Below are 15,336 nucleotides of genomic sequence, written 5' to 3' on the forward strand. Positions count from 1 at the left end.
GATCATAAGGGAATGTAGTTACTGCAGATTATGACTATCAGCAGATGACCAGTGTTTTTGCAGTGTAAAGTGTGCACAAGCCACCTTTGTGCAGCAAGCGACACTTCCCTGCATTTTCACCTGGTGCTTGTATTACGGTAGGCTTATTCTGTAGTTATTTGGGTACTTAGCTCGTTCTCCTCCCACCACTGACAGGGGAGGCAATTTGAATTAGGGAGAACAGGCTGAAGTAACAAGTTCAGTGAGCTCTCCTTTGCAAAATAAAATTTATTTCAGGATTGTTGCTCTTCAGCAGGCAGAGGGTGGATAGATGCTTTTTTAATTTCCTAGAAAAGATTGTGGAGGAAAGGTTAGTTGACTGACATTTACATTTAGATAGAAACTGTAGATTCTTAAGCATTTGAAGTGGTTACTTGTTTAGAGCTCACAGAGTATTATAAATGAGAGAAGCTGGAAAAGGAGTCAAGTTAGATATGGTCATGGATCCATACTGATGGTAGTTAATGTTTTGAAGGGAAATATTTCAAGAATTGTAATGGCAGAAAAAGATGCTTGGGAAAATCAGATACCCTTAGGCACTGGAAATTTTATTGTATTCAAGTCTATTCAGTAGATACTGAACATTTGCACTGTAAATTATATTTTTCAAGTAAATTCAACTGATATTGAACATTTGCTATGTTAGACATCCATGTACGAGCAAATAAAGATACAGCCCTAACAACTAAGAGTCATGTTTTAGTAATACTTTTCTATAATATGATGTGTCAGAAGTAATGAAGAGATGAATTGTATTGTTTAAGCATGTTAAGCAATTTTTCTAATTGCTGGTGGTAGTGTGTGCTTGATGAAAAGCATTATTAGGCTTTATAGGGTACAGAGATGAAATCTCCAGTCTTTAGGAATTTGAAATTTATGAGGGGATGTAAGATATTTGCATAAACATTTATTACATAAAAATATGTACATGTATAGGTTTGATGTAAAGTTTGCAGTTGTTTGAAAGGAAAATGGGCTCATTTTTAGCTGGAGTAATTATGGAGAGTAGTGGAGGTATAGTAATACTTCTGAAATTAACTCTTAAACTATTATTTATTGAGCACTAAGTGAGCATCAGGCTTTCTGCTAATTGGGGACTATGTACCTAGCAGGTAACTGAGCCCTAATTTGAATCCAGATCTGCCTGATGCCACGCCTGTGTGTGTTTCCACTACATCATGCTACCTTCCAATAATCTGGTAACCTGAGTTCAACATTACAGAGGGTAAGACTTTTCTAAGACAAAAATTTGTGTGTTGGGAATAGGAGGATAAAGAAGTCTTTTCCAGTAAAGGGAATGATGTGAGCACAAGTGTGGAGGAGGGAACGGTCCTATGATTGAGTCCGGTGTCCAGGTCCCCAGCCCCACCCAATGGTATACAAGTTCATTGTGTACTCAGAGAAAAGTTAGTGGACCAGGTTCATTTTGGGGAATAAGAGTTGAGGTTTGAAATTTATTTATTTTTTAAAATATATTTTCATTGATTTCAGAGAGGAAAGGAGAGGGAGAGAGAGAAATAAACATCAATGATGAAAGAATCATTGATTGGCTGCCTCCTGCACACCCCACTCTGAGGATGGAGCTCCCAACCTTGGCATATTCCCTGACCGGGAATCAAACCGTGATCTCCTGGTTAATAGGTCGATGCTCAACCTCTGAGCCACACCAGTCAGGCTGAGGTTTGAAATTTAATTTGGAGCTGGAATATGTTTAAATGCTGTACTTAGGAGTTCAACATTTGGGAGGTAATGAGAAACTTCTAAAGTCTAAAAGTGTAGTGTGTAGAATTTTTTTGTTGTGGAAAGCTGACTTTCAATATATGGAGTTGAGCCTTGAAAATATGGGTTGCAATTGCGTGGTATCATTTATATGCAATAAATATATAGAGTACTGTAAATGAAAGTTCTTAACATTTTCTTTTCTCTAGTTTACTTTTTTGTTACAATTATTGTATTATTTTTCCATACAGTTGTGCATATGTAAAACAATTTATTCTTGTATTATTTATTATTTTCCATAAGAACAACTGTAAACCTACTTTTGCCCCACCCTTTATGTTAATCAGCTGTTTATATTATTGATAACATTTTTGATCAACAGGCTATTAAGATTTTGGGGAGTCAAAAGTTACAAATGGTTTTTCAACTTTTGGGGATTTGTTGGTACCCTTAACCTCCACATTGCTCAAGGATCGACAGTAGTATAAATACTGGGCAAGCGTCATGGCATTGGGATGATTTAGTAGGTGGTAGAAGGAAGGATTGTTGGGAAAGGTTTGGAGGAAGTTGAAGGCCATACTTATTTTAAATGTGAGTGATGGCAATGGTGGTGCTAGTAGTAGAAATATGGGAAAGGAGATGCTTAATGAGATTAGTTTTGAATATGTTGAATATGCTTTTTATATACTTGCCAAACATGGGGAATGCCCAGAGGCTTTTGTAAAAGTGGGTTTGTAGTTAATGCTAGAGGGCAGTTCTAGGCATATATTAAATGTGTGTAGAAAATAATACATGTGCTTGTTGAGTCTGTATAAGGAGTTAGTTGAAAGCAGGGAGAGTTTAGGGGAAAGAAAAAATTCTCTTAGATGGTATCTGTTTAAAACAGCAGGAAAAGACACTAGATAATTTTATATTGTGGGTAACATATGTGGTAATCTGTGTACTGCTCCCTCCTATTGCAGATTCAGATAGGATAGAAAAAATCTGGTTATTAAAAATTCAAGTGGGGCCCTGGCCGGGTTCTCAGTTGGTCAGAGCGTCATCCCAATATGCCAAGGTTGTGGGTTCGATCCGGAGTATAATAACAAATCGATCTCTTTCTCTCTCTCTCTTATAAAAAAAAAATAATAAAAAAAGGAAAAATCCAATTTGGAATAAAAATTCATTGCTATTGCTTTCAATGCTATCATTGCCCTATTTCAGGGAGGACAAACTATTTCACACCCATTTGGTCCAGGCTATCAAACTTTGGTCACTTAAGACTTGTTTGGTTGTTTGTTTTGGCCATTTGCTGGCAAGTGATATGTGAGGATTTGGAAGCAAATCTCTGATAATGGTATTCTGTTTATTTATATGTATGACTTTCGGTTTTGGTTTTAATACCAAGAACCTCTAAATATTCGAAGATAATTTCTGTACCTTCTATTACTACTGGCTGCTAATCGTGCCTTTCATAGAAAATGGCATTTAGTTACATATTTTTTCTTCTAATTCTTTAGTACTTTTGATTAACATGAGTGGCTTTGTCTCTAATATTCTCATATCTTAGAGGGAAAGAATGATAAGATACTTTTAACCATCATGTAATGATAAATATGTATAGTCTTTTAATTTGGAAACTTTAAGAACTATGGAATTATAGAATTGTGTGGTTTTCTGTTTAGATATTTAAATAGGGGGAATCTGTATTAATGTATGGAAGACTGTAATACGTCTTCAGAATGAAGCTTACAGTTGTAACTTTTTGAGGGAAAGTTTTATTAATTTTAGACTGAGTTACCATGGAAGTGTTTATTTCCTTCTTGAAATTAATATGTTGTTTTGTTTTTCAGGAATATATTTTTCACTATATCACAGGCACATGGGAATACCCCGTGAGTCCTGTGTCAATGTTGTTGGAGGCAGGGGGTTTGTGTGCTTTGTCTGGGCTGGTTGGCTTAGTTGCAGTGAGCCTGGTATTAATGAGGCAAAGGTCAGGAGTTCCATTTAGCTTCAGTCTGAATGATGGCCAGGGAGTATACCTCTCACTCCCACCAGCTGCCTTGGAAATTCCTCGGTTGTCATTGGTCACAAAGGTGACTGGATTAGGGCGGTCTTTATAACACTGGAAGAATATTAGAGGAAACTTAGTATAATGGTTAGGAACTCTGATTCTGGAATTAGACAGGCCTGTGTCAAATTCTTGGTCTGTGACCTTGGGAGAATCCCTAAACCCCTCCAAGCCTCTATTTCCTCATTATTGAATATTTTGTTTGGGCATGCCCTACTGTTGCTTGCTTTCTTCACGTGGGAGTTAGTTGCTTAGACCTGTCATTCCCAAATGCTGTACTATGGAGTGGTGTCAGTCCATGACAACGTTTTCACTTGTCTGAAGTGAGAGTGAGAATGAGTTAGCTTCTCTGAAAGCTAAACCTATTGAATTTAAAATTTGTTTTTCTAAAATTATTTTTTACCATGTTTTGGTGTAAGCATATTCTTTTATGAAATAATGGTGATGGTAATTGGCAATTACTTTCTTTTTAAATGTCCTTGGCAAAATAAAGGTGGCACCTTTGATTTTTTTATTTGATTTTTTTAAGATTTTGGTTCTATGAAAATCTGATAATCTTGGTTTAAACAGAATCAGGGGTTGGGGGGAGAGTACTCATCCAACATATTTATGCATATTCAAGTTAGATTTGTGGTGGTCTGCCCTTTATTATGCTAAGGGACTATATTGTGCTTCTTACCACCGTTGAATTTAATTTTGTCAAGTTTTTACATTACTTACAGGACATTTCAAGGGATAGTTCAGATTGTTTTCAGTTGAGTTCAGACAAGTTGCTCCAAATTTCTTGTTGAGGGCTGTGTTTCTCAACAGAGTCCCAGGGGGTGAACTGGCTAACCATGGGCGCTGCCTGAGGGTGCTGCTGTAAGTCATTGCTTTGGTGATTAGCCAACAAGATAAATAACTTGCCTTTGACATAGTGGAGTAGTAGAAGCCGGCTTTCCTTTTTACCTCTTCTGCAGGAAAGATCCTTGAAGCTACAGCAAAAAAAGCTTTTTTTTTTTTTTTTTTTCAAATTTAGCATAGCAAGTAAATCTTGTACTACAAATATCAGTATTCAAAATACTTTCTAGAGAAAGAATAGTTCAGCACTTTGCATAATGGGTTATGTAAGTGGAGCCACAGGGGACACAGGCCAGTTATTAGCATAAGTGTTTATTGAAATTACATTCATTTGTCTAGCTGAGAAGTTTATTGTGACTCCCTGGTTCACTTAGAGGGTGTGTGTGTGGGGGGAATTTAAGGTGCAAACTTTGCCTAAGTGACTGTTAAGTTAAGACTTATTTGTTTCCTTTGAGTGTTTTGGTTAGGTAATTTTATTATTATTTTAAAATATATATTTTTTGATTTCAGAGAGGAAGAGAGAGGGAGAGAGAGACAGAAACATTAATGATGAGAGAGAACCATTGGTTGGCTGCCTCCTGTATGCTCCCTACTGGGAATCGAGCCTGCAACCCGGGCATGTGCCCCTACTGGAATTGAACCATGACTCCTGGTTTATAGGTTAATGCCCAACCATTGAGCCACACAGGCCAGTGCCTAAAATTTACTTTCATTACAAAAGTGTACAGTATAATATATGTACAATTTAAGTAGTTATAAAATGAACTACCACTCACCACTAATTAGCTTAGAACACTGCCAGCATCTTTGAAGCCCTTTATACTCGTCAGTATTTGTGTTTAATAATTCCCCATTCCCCCTTCCACCAACCTCTGGCAGCAACTATTTTACTTTGTCTCTGTATTTGACCATTTTAGGTACCTCCTACAATATTTGTCCTTTCTTGTGTGCCTTATTTTACTTAGTATGATATCTTCAAAGTTTATACTGTAGTATGTTCATTGAGTTTTTAAAAGTTTCGTGTACTATATATTTTTTACTTCTAGAAGTTTCATTTCATTCCTTTTTAAGACTCTCTTTTTTTGTAGTCCTATTCCTTTTTATTTTTTAATCCTTACTGGAGGATGTAATTATTAATTGTAGAGAGATGAAGGGAGAGAAAGAAAGAGGGGAAAAAAGAAAGGAAGGAAGAGAGCCAGGGAGGGAGAGAGGGAGAGAGGGAGGAAGGAAGACAGGAAGACCGGCTGCCTCCCATGCACAGTGAAAGGAAATTAATTAGAAGGTGGCCGGTGGGGTGGGACTGGGCAAGACGGTCTGCACATGCCCTGGAGCCAACTTCCTGCCGTCCATCTTAGTGTCTGCAGAGTGAGTGGGGTCCCTTGGCTTGGCCTGTGTCCCTCTGGCAGGTGGTGTCCCTTGGCTTGGCCTGTGGGGATCAGGTGAAACTGGCTCTCTTGACATCCCCCACAGGGTTCCGGAGTGCAAGAGGGCTCTCTACAAAGTTGCTGTCTTACAGGGTGTGGAATGCAAATGCAAATGTTCAGTAAACCAGATTCGGGCCAGCAGTGCCCCAGCAACAACATAACCCATTGCAGAAGGTGGAATCATGTGGCCCTGTGAGGAATTGGGCTCCGTCCTCTCTGGTTTTGGGGTGCATCACCCGAGAATTGCTGCTGCCAAGTCACCGCAGCTTGGCAGCTCCTGCATTGAGTGTATGCCCCCTTGTGGTCAGTGTGTGTCATAGTGACTGAGGGACACTTAACACATTAGCCTTTTATATATATATATATATATATATATATATATATATATAGATATATATAGATATATATAGATATATATAGATATAGATAGGTGTAATACATAATGTGTAAACATATGTAATATAGATTGTTGCTGAGAGCTAAAGCTGTGTGAAAGGGTTTTTCGAACTTTGCATTACAAGCTAAGATTTTTCAGATAAAAAAGTTGATTTGCACATAGCAAAGAAAATTTGGCTTTCTTGAAAGCATTTTGTGATAAAGATTAGTGTGGCAAGTTTTCTGATACTAGCTTGGTTCTTTTCTTAGACATATCTTTAAGATTTGGGTGATCAAAAGAAAGGATTTAAGATCTCCTAAGGTCAACTTTTGCATTGATGCTAGGTTGTATGTAGTGTTGATTAATGTCATCTTTTGCCCTGGTGAATTGGTAGAAGCTGGACCCTATCCAAAAGTATACCCATTAAAAAAATTTTGTTGTTAATCCTCACCTGAGGATATTTTTTCCATTGATTTTTAGAGAGAGTGGAAGGGAGGAGGAGAGAGAGAGATCGATATTGATGTGGGAGAGAGACATCAATTGATTGCCCCTGCACGTGTCCAGACCAGCCCGGAGATCAAGCCTGAAACCAAGGTATGTAACCTTGACTAGAGTGGAACCTGAGACCCTTTAATCTGTGGGCTGATGCTCTAACCACTGAGCAGTCAGTTAGACCCCTTTTCCCCCCACCCCCATCTTATCTTCTGCCTCCTACCTCCCACCTCCCATTCTGTTAAAGCTGGAGGAAATTGGCCATTGAATCTTAGCTAGAAAATTCATCCATTGATTAAGGGAGCCTAGGGGGGCATGGCAGGCGTGCAGTGTAACCAGACCCGCCCTCATTCTCCAAGCCACCCAGGGCCAGCCTGAGGTGCAGGCAAGCCTCGGATGGCGGCTGCCCAGCTGCCCAGGGCCGCCCGGGGCTCAGGAAACAAGGGCCAGCCGAGAATTGCGCTGCTGGCAGTGGCAGCAGCAGAAAGGTGATGGAGGCTCGACTTCCCCTGATAACCAGGTTGCCTCCCACCCCTGAGGATTCCTGGACTGTGAGAGGGGGCAGACTGGACTGAGGGACCCCCCCTCCAGTGTATGAATTTTCATGCACCGGGCCTCTAATCCTCGGGTGTGTGTGTGTGTGTGTGTGTGTGTGTATGAAACATGCAAGTTAGGCTGGAACGACCTGACAGGAGGTGGTTATGCATACAGTTGAGGCCTGGAGTGGAGATGGAGAGGGGAGGTTGGGGGGGCGGCAAGCTGCTATGCCCCGGCTCGGGGCAGCCCCCCAGAGCCGGAGCAGACATGGACAGGGACAGGGGGCCGGCCCACAGCCCCCATTGCCAAGCTCAGCCCTGGAGAGGAGATGGCAGGTCCGCCTCTCACGGAAAGTAGCACGGCTCCCTCCCTCCTCCCGCCTCCCGCGAAATTGGCCGGGTCCCTCCTGGCTCCTGTGGAAGTGGCGCAGCTCCCGTGGGTGCCAGCGCGGCGGCTCACTTCCACCTGCTGCGGAAGCCGCACGGCTCCTGTGGAAACTGGCTCCCAGCCGTGTGCTTCAGTTTCCGCCGACTCCCGTGGAAGCGGTGGGCGGCCTACTGCATGCGATATTGCGCGATGGGCTACTAATATTATATAAATAAAGTAAAAAAGTATGTAACTTTTTTTTTTTTTTAATCAATCTTTATTGTTCATATTATTACAAAGGTAGTATGTAACCTTTTAAGGTACATATTTTAAATATAACTTGTGTTCATTCTAAAAGTAAAACAACTCTATTTATTTATTTATTTATCTATTTTAATCTTTATTCATATTATTACAAATGTGTTCCGCTCCCCCCCCCCCCCCATTGCTCCCCTCCCAGGCACCCACCCACGCTTTGTCCTTTCCCCACCCCCATGGTCCTCATCCATAGGTGCAGTTTTTGTTCAGTCTCTTTCCGCACCCTCCTCTCCCCTTTTCCCCGAGAATCGTCAGTTTACTCCCCTTCCATACCTCTGATTCTATTATATTCACCAGTTAATTTTATTCATCAGATTTTTTAATTCTCTTGGTTTTTAGTTTCACTTGTTGATAGTTACGTATTTGTTGTTCATAATTTTTATCTTTATCTTCTTCCTCTCCCTAAACAACCTCTTTCAGCAATTCATATAATTCTGGTTTGGCGGTGATGAACTCCTTTAGCTTTTTTTTTATTTGTGAAGCTCTTTATCTGGCCTTCAATTCTGAGTGATAACTTTGCTGGGTAGAGTATTTTTGGCTGTAGTAAAACAACATTTTAAAAAGGTTAGACAGTACAACCTTGCCAGTGTGCTAAGTGGTAAGAGTGTGGGCGCTCAGACCAAAGGGTCTTAGGTACATTTCCTGGTCAGGGGCACAGTTTGGTTGCAGGTTCCCCAGCTCCGGTAAGGGTGCTGCCGGAGGAAACCAATCCATGTGTCTTTCTCACATGGATGTTTCTCTCCTCCTCTGTACAAAAAATGCTGCAGAAAACACCTTTTAGCATATCGATTTCCTTGTATTTTTAGTTACTTCCTAGGGCAGGTTCCCAGACGTGTGATTCTGAACCAGGGGATAGGAAGGTTTTTAGTCCTGAACCATTTGGTCAGTGGTTTCTGGAAAGGCTGCTTCTGTTAGTATTATTTTACTGTATTCTTGTTAGAGTGGATATTAGTTACCCACCCCCAACTTCATATGTGAATAAGGTACTTCATTGTTCTAATTTTAGAGTGCATTTCTTTATGTAATAATTTCCATGAAGAGTAAAATTGATTGTAATGTCAAAATGACATGAACTATTAAAGATGTGTTTTTGCTTTTAAATAAATTGGAAAAGCATTTTAATATCTGTGCCCAGTATTCAACAGTTCTGAGCAAGAGGTTGAATCACCAGATCTATCCCTATACCTTACCTGTAGCTTCTTTTTGTTTTTTTTTAAATACGTGTACCTTTATGATCATTGCAGCATTACTTACTTATTTAAATATATTTTTTATTGATTTCAGAGAGAAAGGGAGAGGGAGAGAGATAGAAACGTCAATTATGATGAGAAAAAATCATTGTTCGGCTGCCTCCTGCATGCCCCCTACTGGGGATTGAGCAGCAACCCAAGCTTGTGCCCTTGACCAGAATTGAACCTGGAACACTTCAATCCACAGGCCGACGCTTCTATCCACCGAGCTAACCCGGCTAAGGCACCTGTAACCTCTTTTGTTACAGATTTGTTGCCTACAAAATGATTGCCAATTTCTTCATTGCTTCTCTCTCTGGTCTCTGCCATTATCTTCTAGTTATTGTACTTTCCCTTGTGTCTATTCTCATTTTAAAGACTGTTGCTTCCTCTTCTGGTACCCTACCAGCACCTCATTCATTTTTCTTGTGTTCTTGTCCGCTCATGCTGACATGTTAATGCACTACTGTGATGTTTCTTTGTAGTTGAGTATAACCCTGAATGACTACTCACCTGGGGCTCTTAGGTGTATTGGCTTTCTTTACTTTTTTGATGGCCACTACAGAAGTCATATGGCTAATAATCTATGGAGTATAAATAATGTAGATGAATACAAAAACAACAGACTGACAGTGTGAAACTTTTACTTTCCCGTGTGTATTCTTAGAGCAGTAGACCATCAGAGTAATAACAAAATTCTTAAAATAAAACAAGTTTTTAATTGAATATTACTAAGTGCCAGGCACTATGCTTAAGTACTTTAGTCTTTGTAATATTCCTATAAATTTTTGCAGTAGCTACATATAAAGATCTCAAATGTGATGTTGAGTAGGTAGTTGAAAAGTTGGTTTGTAAAGAATCGTAAATAAGATATGTATTTTTAATTTTAACTTGGATATACATTTTTTTCACCATTTCCCCCTTTAGAATTAAGGTTTTTCTTTGTGGATAGGTCCTTTGACTAGAGTTCTGGATTGTCTTTTTCGCAGAATCCACACCCATGAGGCATTATCTGTTAATTATCTTAATAGCATCTCTTTCTTATAGAAGAGAGAATTAAAAAGCACTTTTAGTGTGTTAAAAAAAATCCTTCAGTTTTATGCTTTTTTCTTTATTCTTTTAAAGCTTTTACATACACCTAATTTCATAACTTTTTAAAAATAATTAGCCTTTGAATCTTTGAACTTTTCAACAGAATTTCAGAGAAACAATTCCTTTCACTCTCATACTTCATCAGTTTACAAAATCTTAAATTACATAATTACAATAACAAGTCTAGTTGGCATAAACTGGTTTGGGAACAAACAGCTGGCTCTTGTTAACCATTCAGCTCATTTGGTGAGAGCAAAAGGTTGGGGATATATTAAGAAAGTGATCTACTTAAAAGATTACCAGGTGCAAATGATCAACCTACGTAGGCATCAGGGAGTGATTTACTGAAGGATTGAAGAGCTGTATTTCTATCCTTCCTATATAATAAAAGCCTAATATGCTAAGCGTCTGGTCGTTCGTTCAACCCATCAAAGCATAATATGCTAATGATATGCTAGGCCACTCAACTCCTGCTGTGATGTGCCCTGGCCACCAGGGGACACTCTAACCGGTAGGTTAGCTTGCTGCTGGGATCCGGTCAATTGGGACTGAGTGAGATGTGCCAGATGCCCTGGAGCCCTTTGCAATCCCTCCTTGGCTGGCCAACTTCCTGTGTCCCTCCCCAGCCCCTAGAATGTACTGGTGGGGTCCCTCGGCCTGGCCTGCACCTTCTCGCAATCTAGGACCGCTTGGGGGATGTTGGAGAGCTGGTTTCGGCCCGATCCCACAGGCCAGGCTGAGGGACCCCACTGGTGATGAATTCATGCCCCAGGCCTCTAGTAAGTTGATAAAGTTGAAGTCTGTTAAAAGAATTTCTACTAAATTATTGTTCTTATTTCCATGGTTTAGATGAGAATGCTAAGGCTTCAGAGGGTTGTCATATTCCAAAGGCAGGTAGTAAGTGATGGAGCCCAGGATTTGTATCCAGGTTTGTAGAGGTTCACATGTAGTACGTCCCCTTACCTGCTGTGCAGGTGCTAGATTCCTAGATGCCAGCTGATTCTTTTATTTATTTTTTATTTTAAAAATTTATTTTATTTTTAAAACACAGACATAAATTCATCTTTCTGTTAAATTCCCTTCATAGTTTGGGATCTGATCAGTCATCTTTATCCTTTATCATTAATGTTATTTTAAAAAAAGATTTAAATTTAGAGAGAAAAGAAGGGTGAGGAAAAGATTGAAACATTGATCAGCTGCCTCCTACAAGCCACTTACTGGGGATTGAGTCTGGAACCTGGGCATGTTCCCTGACCAGGAATCAAACCAACAACCTTATAGTGTGTGGACAACCCTCTAACTAACCGAGTCACACCAGCCAGGGCACTTGCTATTTCTTAACACATCAATTGAGCCATTAGGATTTACAGAAAAGGATAATCCTATATAATAAAAGCCTACTATAATATGTTAAGTGTACAGTCATCCGTTCAACCAATCAAAGTGTAATATGCTAATGATATGCTAAGGCCACTCAACCACTCGCTATGACGTGCACTGACCACCGGGGGCAGACAGTTGACTGGTCTATGACGTGCATTTACCACCAGTCGCTCTGATCGGTAGGTTAGCTTGCTGCTGGGGTCCGGCTGGTGGGGACTGAGTGAGTCGGGTCAGACATGCCCTGGAGCCCTCTCGAAGTCCCTCTTTGTCTGGCCAACCTCCCGCGTCCCTCACCAGCCTTGATTGTGCACCAGTGGGGTCCCTCGGCCTGGCCTGTGCCCTCTTGCAATCTGGGATTCCTAGGGGGATGTTAGAGAGCTGGTTTTGGAATGACTGGTCATTATGTTACACACTGACCACCAAGGGGCAGACTCTCAATGTAGGAGCTGCCCCCTGGTGGTCAGTGTGCTCCCACAGGAGGAGCACCGCTCAGCCAGAAGCCAGGTTCATGGCTGGCGAGTGCACTGGTGGGAGCCTCTTCTGCCTCTGAGGCAGTTGGACAACCCCTGAAGGCTCCTGGACTGCCAGAGGGCACATGCTGGGCTGAAGGGCCCCCCTCTCCTGCCTGAATGCACGATTCTTGTGCACCGGGCCTCTAGTATATCCTATATAATAAAGAGCTAATATGCTAATGGTTGTGACACTCTTGCGCCTTTACGACTGATCAGCAGGAAGCTGTGTGTGCATGCGTGGCGGAATAGCTGCCATGTTGCTCAGGAGACGGGTGAAAGTGGGGAGGCGCTCGGAGGAGGCGGGACCATCCCCCGTGGGGAGGGCGGGGGTGAGAGCCCATAGCGTCCCCTCACCAGTCATTCGCCACCCACTGCTTGCACTCACCTGTCAGAGAAAGGAATGTAGTGCACGCGCTGCCAGGTAGTGGTGCTTGAAACTCCGCAGCAGGCAGGAGGCTTCCATTCTCTCCTCTGGCGCCATGGGGCGGAGCTGCAGCATTGCTCCAGAGATGGGGTGGAGGTGGGACCAGCCTGAGGTGACTCGTGGAATTGAGGGCGTGGCTCGAGGCAGCCAGTGAAGGCCGGAAGGGTGAGGGTAGGGCCAGGCATGCTGGAGCTCTGGGTGGATAGGTTAGGGTGTCAAGGTGGGGTGGCGGGCAGGGGTGTGTGTGTGTGTGTGTGTGCGTGTGTGTGTGTGTGTGTGTGTATGTGTGTGTGTGTATATATATATATATATATATATATATATATATATATATATATAAAATATATGTTATTTGTGTCTTTATTCGAATCCATGTGAACCTTATACTGAAAAACATTTTGTCAATATGTATAGTCTGGTATGTATTTTTAGTTTGCATTTTGCTTTTTTAGAACCTTTAAAAAATTATACTATTTCCACTACTTTTCACGTTTTATATACTTTTAATTTTTATATATTTTTATTGATTTCAAAGAGGAATGGAGAGGGAGAGAGAAACATCAGTGATGAGAGAATCATTGATTAGCTGCTCCCTGTATGCCCCCTACTGGGGATCCAGCCCGCAACCCTGGCCATGTGTCCTGACAAGGAATCGAACTTGGGACTCTTCAGTCTGCAGGCTGACGCTCTGTCCACTGAGCCAAACTAGCCAGGTACTTTCCACGTTTTAGAATCCAAAGAAGGTTTTTCAACAAAATTAAATGTTTATTACATAATTATTCATTGGGTTTTCTATTTTTATTGTTGAAGACTGTAACTATAACAGAGCTTCTAATCACTATGAGAAATTGGTATTACCATGTTAAGTTTTAATCCAGCCCTCAAAATGAAATTTGTTATCTTAGAGTACAAAGCTCTGTTTCATGCAGTTTATGAGACTATTTGGCTATTTTAAATTGTGAACTCAGTTCATATCTTAAGTGGTTCTGGACTCAGGATTGGAAACCATTGTCTGAATTTAAATGTTCATAAGTGTAGTTGTTAATCCCTGACTTTGGTGTGATTATAATTTATACTATGATTAACATTATTCTTTAAGTATCAAGTATCTTAAACACTCTTGAGCCATAAATATAAAATAATATAGAATAAAAATTAAAGTTATCAATTGATAACATTCTTGACCTTTTTCTCTGTAAATGTCAAGATATGTAGTACTAATTCTGAAGCAGTTTTTACCTTCTCTTTTCTTGAGTGTACCTTTCACGAAGTTGGGTTTTATTTGTTTGTTTTTTGGCATTAGTCTGAGTGAATTTGGCAAAGGAATGTACTGATTTTTGATATGTCAGCTAGCACCTTTCATTTAGTAAGGTATATTCTAGACTCATGAGACTGTAATTGATTATGACAACATACTTTTGGGCTGTTCTTTTTTTTCACAGTAAGTTAAAAAATATTGATTCAGAGAGGAAGGGAGTGGGAGTGAGATAGAAATATCAACGGTGAGAGAGAATCAATGATTGGCCGCCTTTTGCAGGCCCCACACTAGGGATCAAACCCACAGCTTGGCCATGTGCCCTGACTGGGAATCGAACTGTGACCTTCTGGTTCATAGGTTGATGCTTAACCACTGAGCCATGCTGGCTGGGCTACTCTTTTGTTTAAACAGATCATTAAATTTGTAAAATTAGAATTTTTTCATAGTGTAATAGCTAGCAGTGTGCTTACATGGCTAAATCACAAGCCATAATGTTGTTAACAGTCAATAAAAGGATTTTTTACAAAAAATTAATATGATCCTCTTCTAAATGTTGCCATGTTATGTACTTCCTCCTTCAAGATTATTTTTTTAGTTTTCTGGTTTTATAATTAAACAGTGAGATTGTAATACTTTTGAATCAGAGAAAGAAGAGGGCAACCAGTTTAGCTTAGTATTAGCTGCTGTTAATCTCTTTAGTGCAAAAACCGAAAATCTCATTCAATAGTAACATTTAAAAATTAGTTTGTATAGTTTTATTCACTTTTTAAATTTTTTTTTAGAGAGAAGATGGGAGAGGGAGAGATAAAAACATCAACGTGAGAGAGGAACATCTGTTGTCTTTCTGCATCCCCTATGAGCCTGAAACTCCGGGCATGTGCCCCAACCAAGACTCAGACCATCAGCCTTTTGCTGCACAGGACGACACCCAACCCGCTGAGCCACACAGTCCAGGGCTCCATTCACTCTCTTGAGTTTTAATAACCAAGGGACAACTTTGTTTTCAGTCTTCCTTGGAATTTAAGAGCTGAAGACAAAAATTCTGTTATAAAAGTGGTATCTTAAAAGTTTGCTCTGTCCCAGCTGTGAGGCTCATTGGTTGGAGCGTCATCCCTGACAGCAAAAAGGTTCCGTGTTCAATTTCGTGTCAGGGCACATACCTGGGTTGGGGGTTTGATCCCTGGTCAGGGCGTGTGCAGGAAACAGTTGATTGCTGTTTTTTGTATTGACCTCCCTCCCTCCCTCCCTCCTCCTCTCAAATCAATTAAAGAATATAG

The 15,336-nt window shown here is 40.6% G+C and overlaps 1 protein-coding gene across 4 annotated transcripts in view; it reads left to right on the plus strand.

The window, feature by feature from the left end:
* FRS2 (fibroblast growth factor receptor substrate 2) overlaps positions 1-15,336 on the plus strand; it is a 102,588-nt gene that overhangs the window by 1,345 nt on the left and 85,907 nt on the right. Inside the window, exon 3 of one of the 4 annotated variants that reach the window (XM_045588238.1) lies at positions 1,152-1,264. The exons of the other annotated variants lie outside the window; for them this stretch is intronic. The gene's annotated coding sequence lies outside the window, so the exon portion shown is untranslated. The remainder of the gene's footprint in view (positions 1-1,151; positions 1,265-15,336) is intronic. 4 annotated transcript variants of the gene reach the window in all.

Source organism: Pipistrellus kuhlii, unplaced genomic scaffold, assembly GCF_014108245.1.
Source record: "Pipistrellus kuhlii isolate mPipKuh1 unplaced genomic scaffold, mPipKuh1.p scaffold_m20_p_3, whole genome shotgun sequence".
Lineage (NCBI taxonomy): Eukaryota > Metazoa > Chordata > Mammalia > Chiroptera > Vespertilionidae > Pipistrellus > Pipistrellus kuhlii.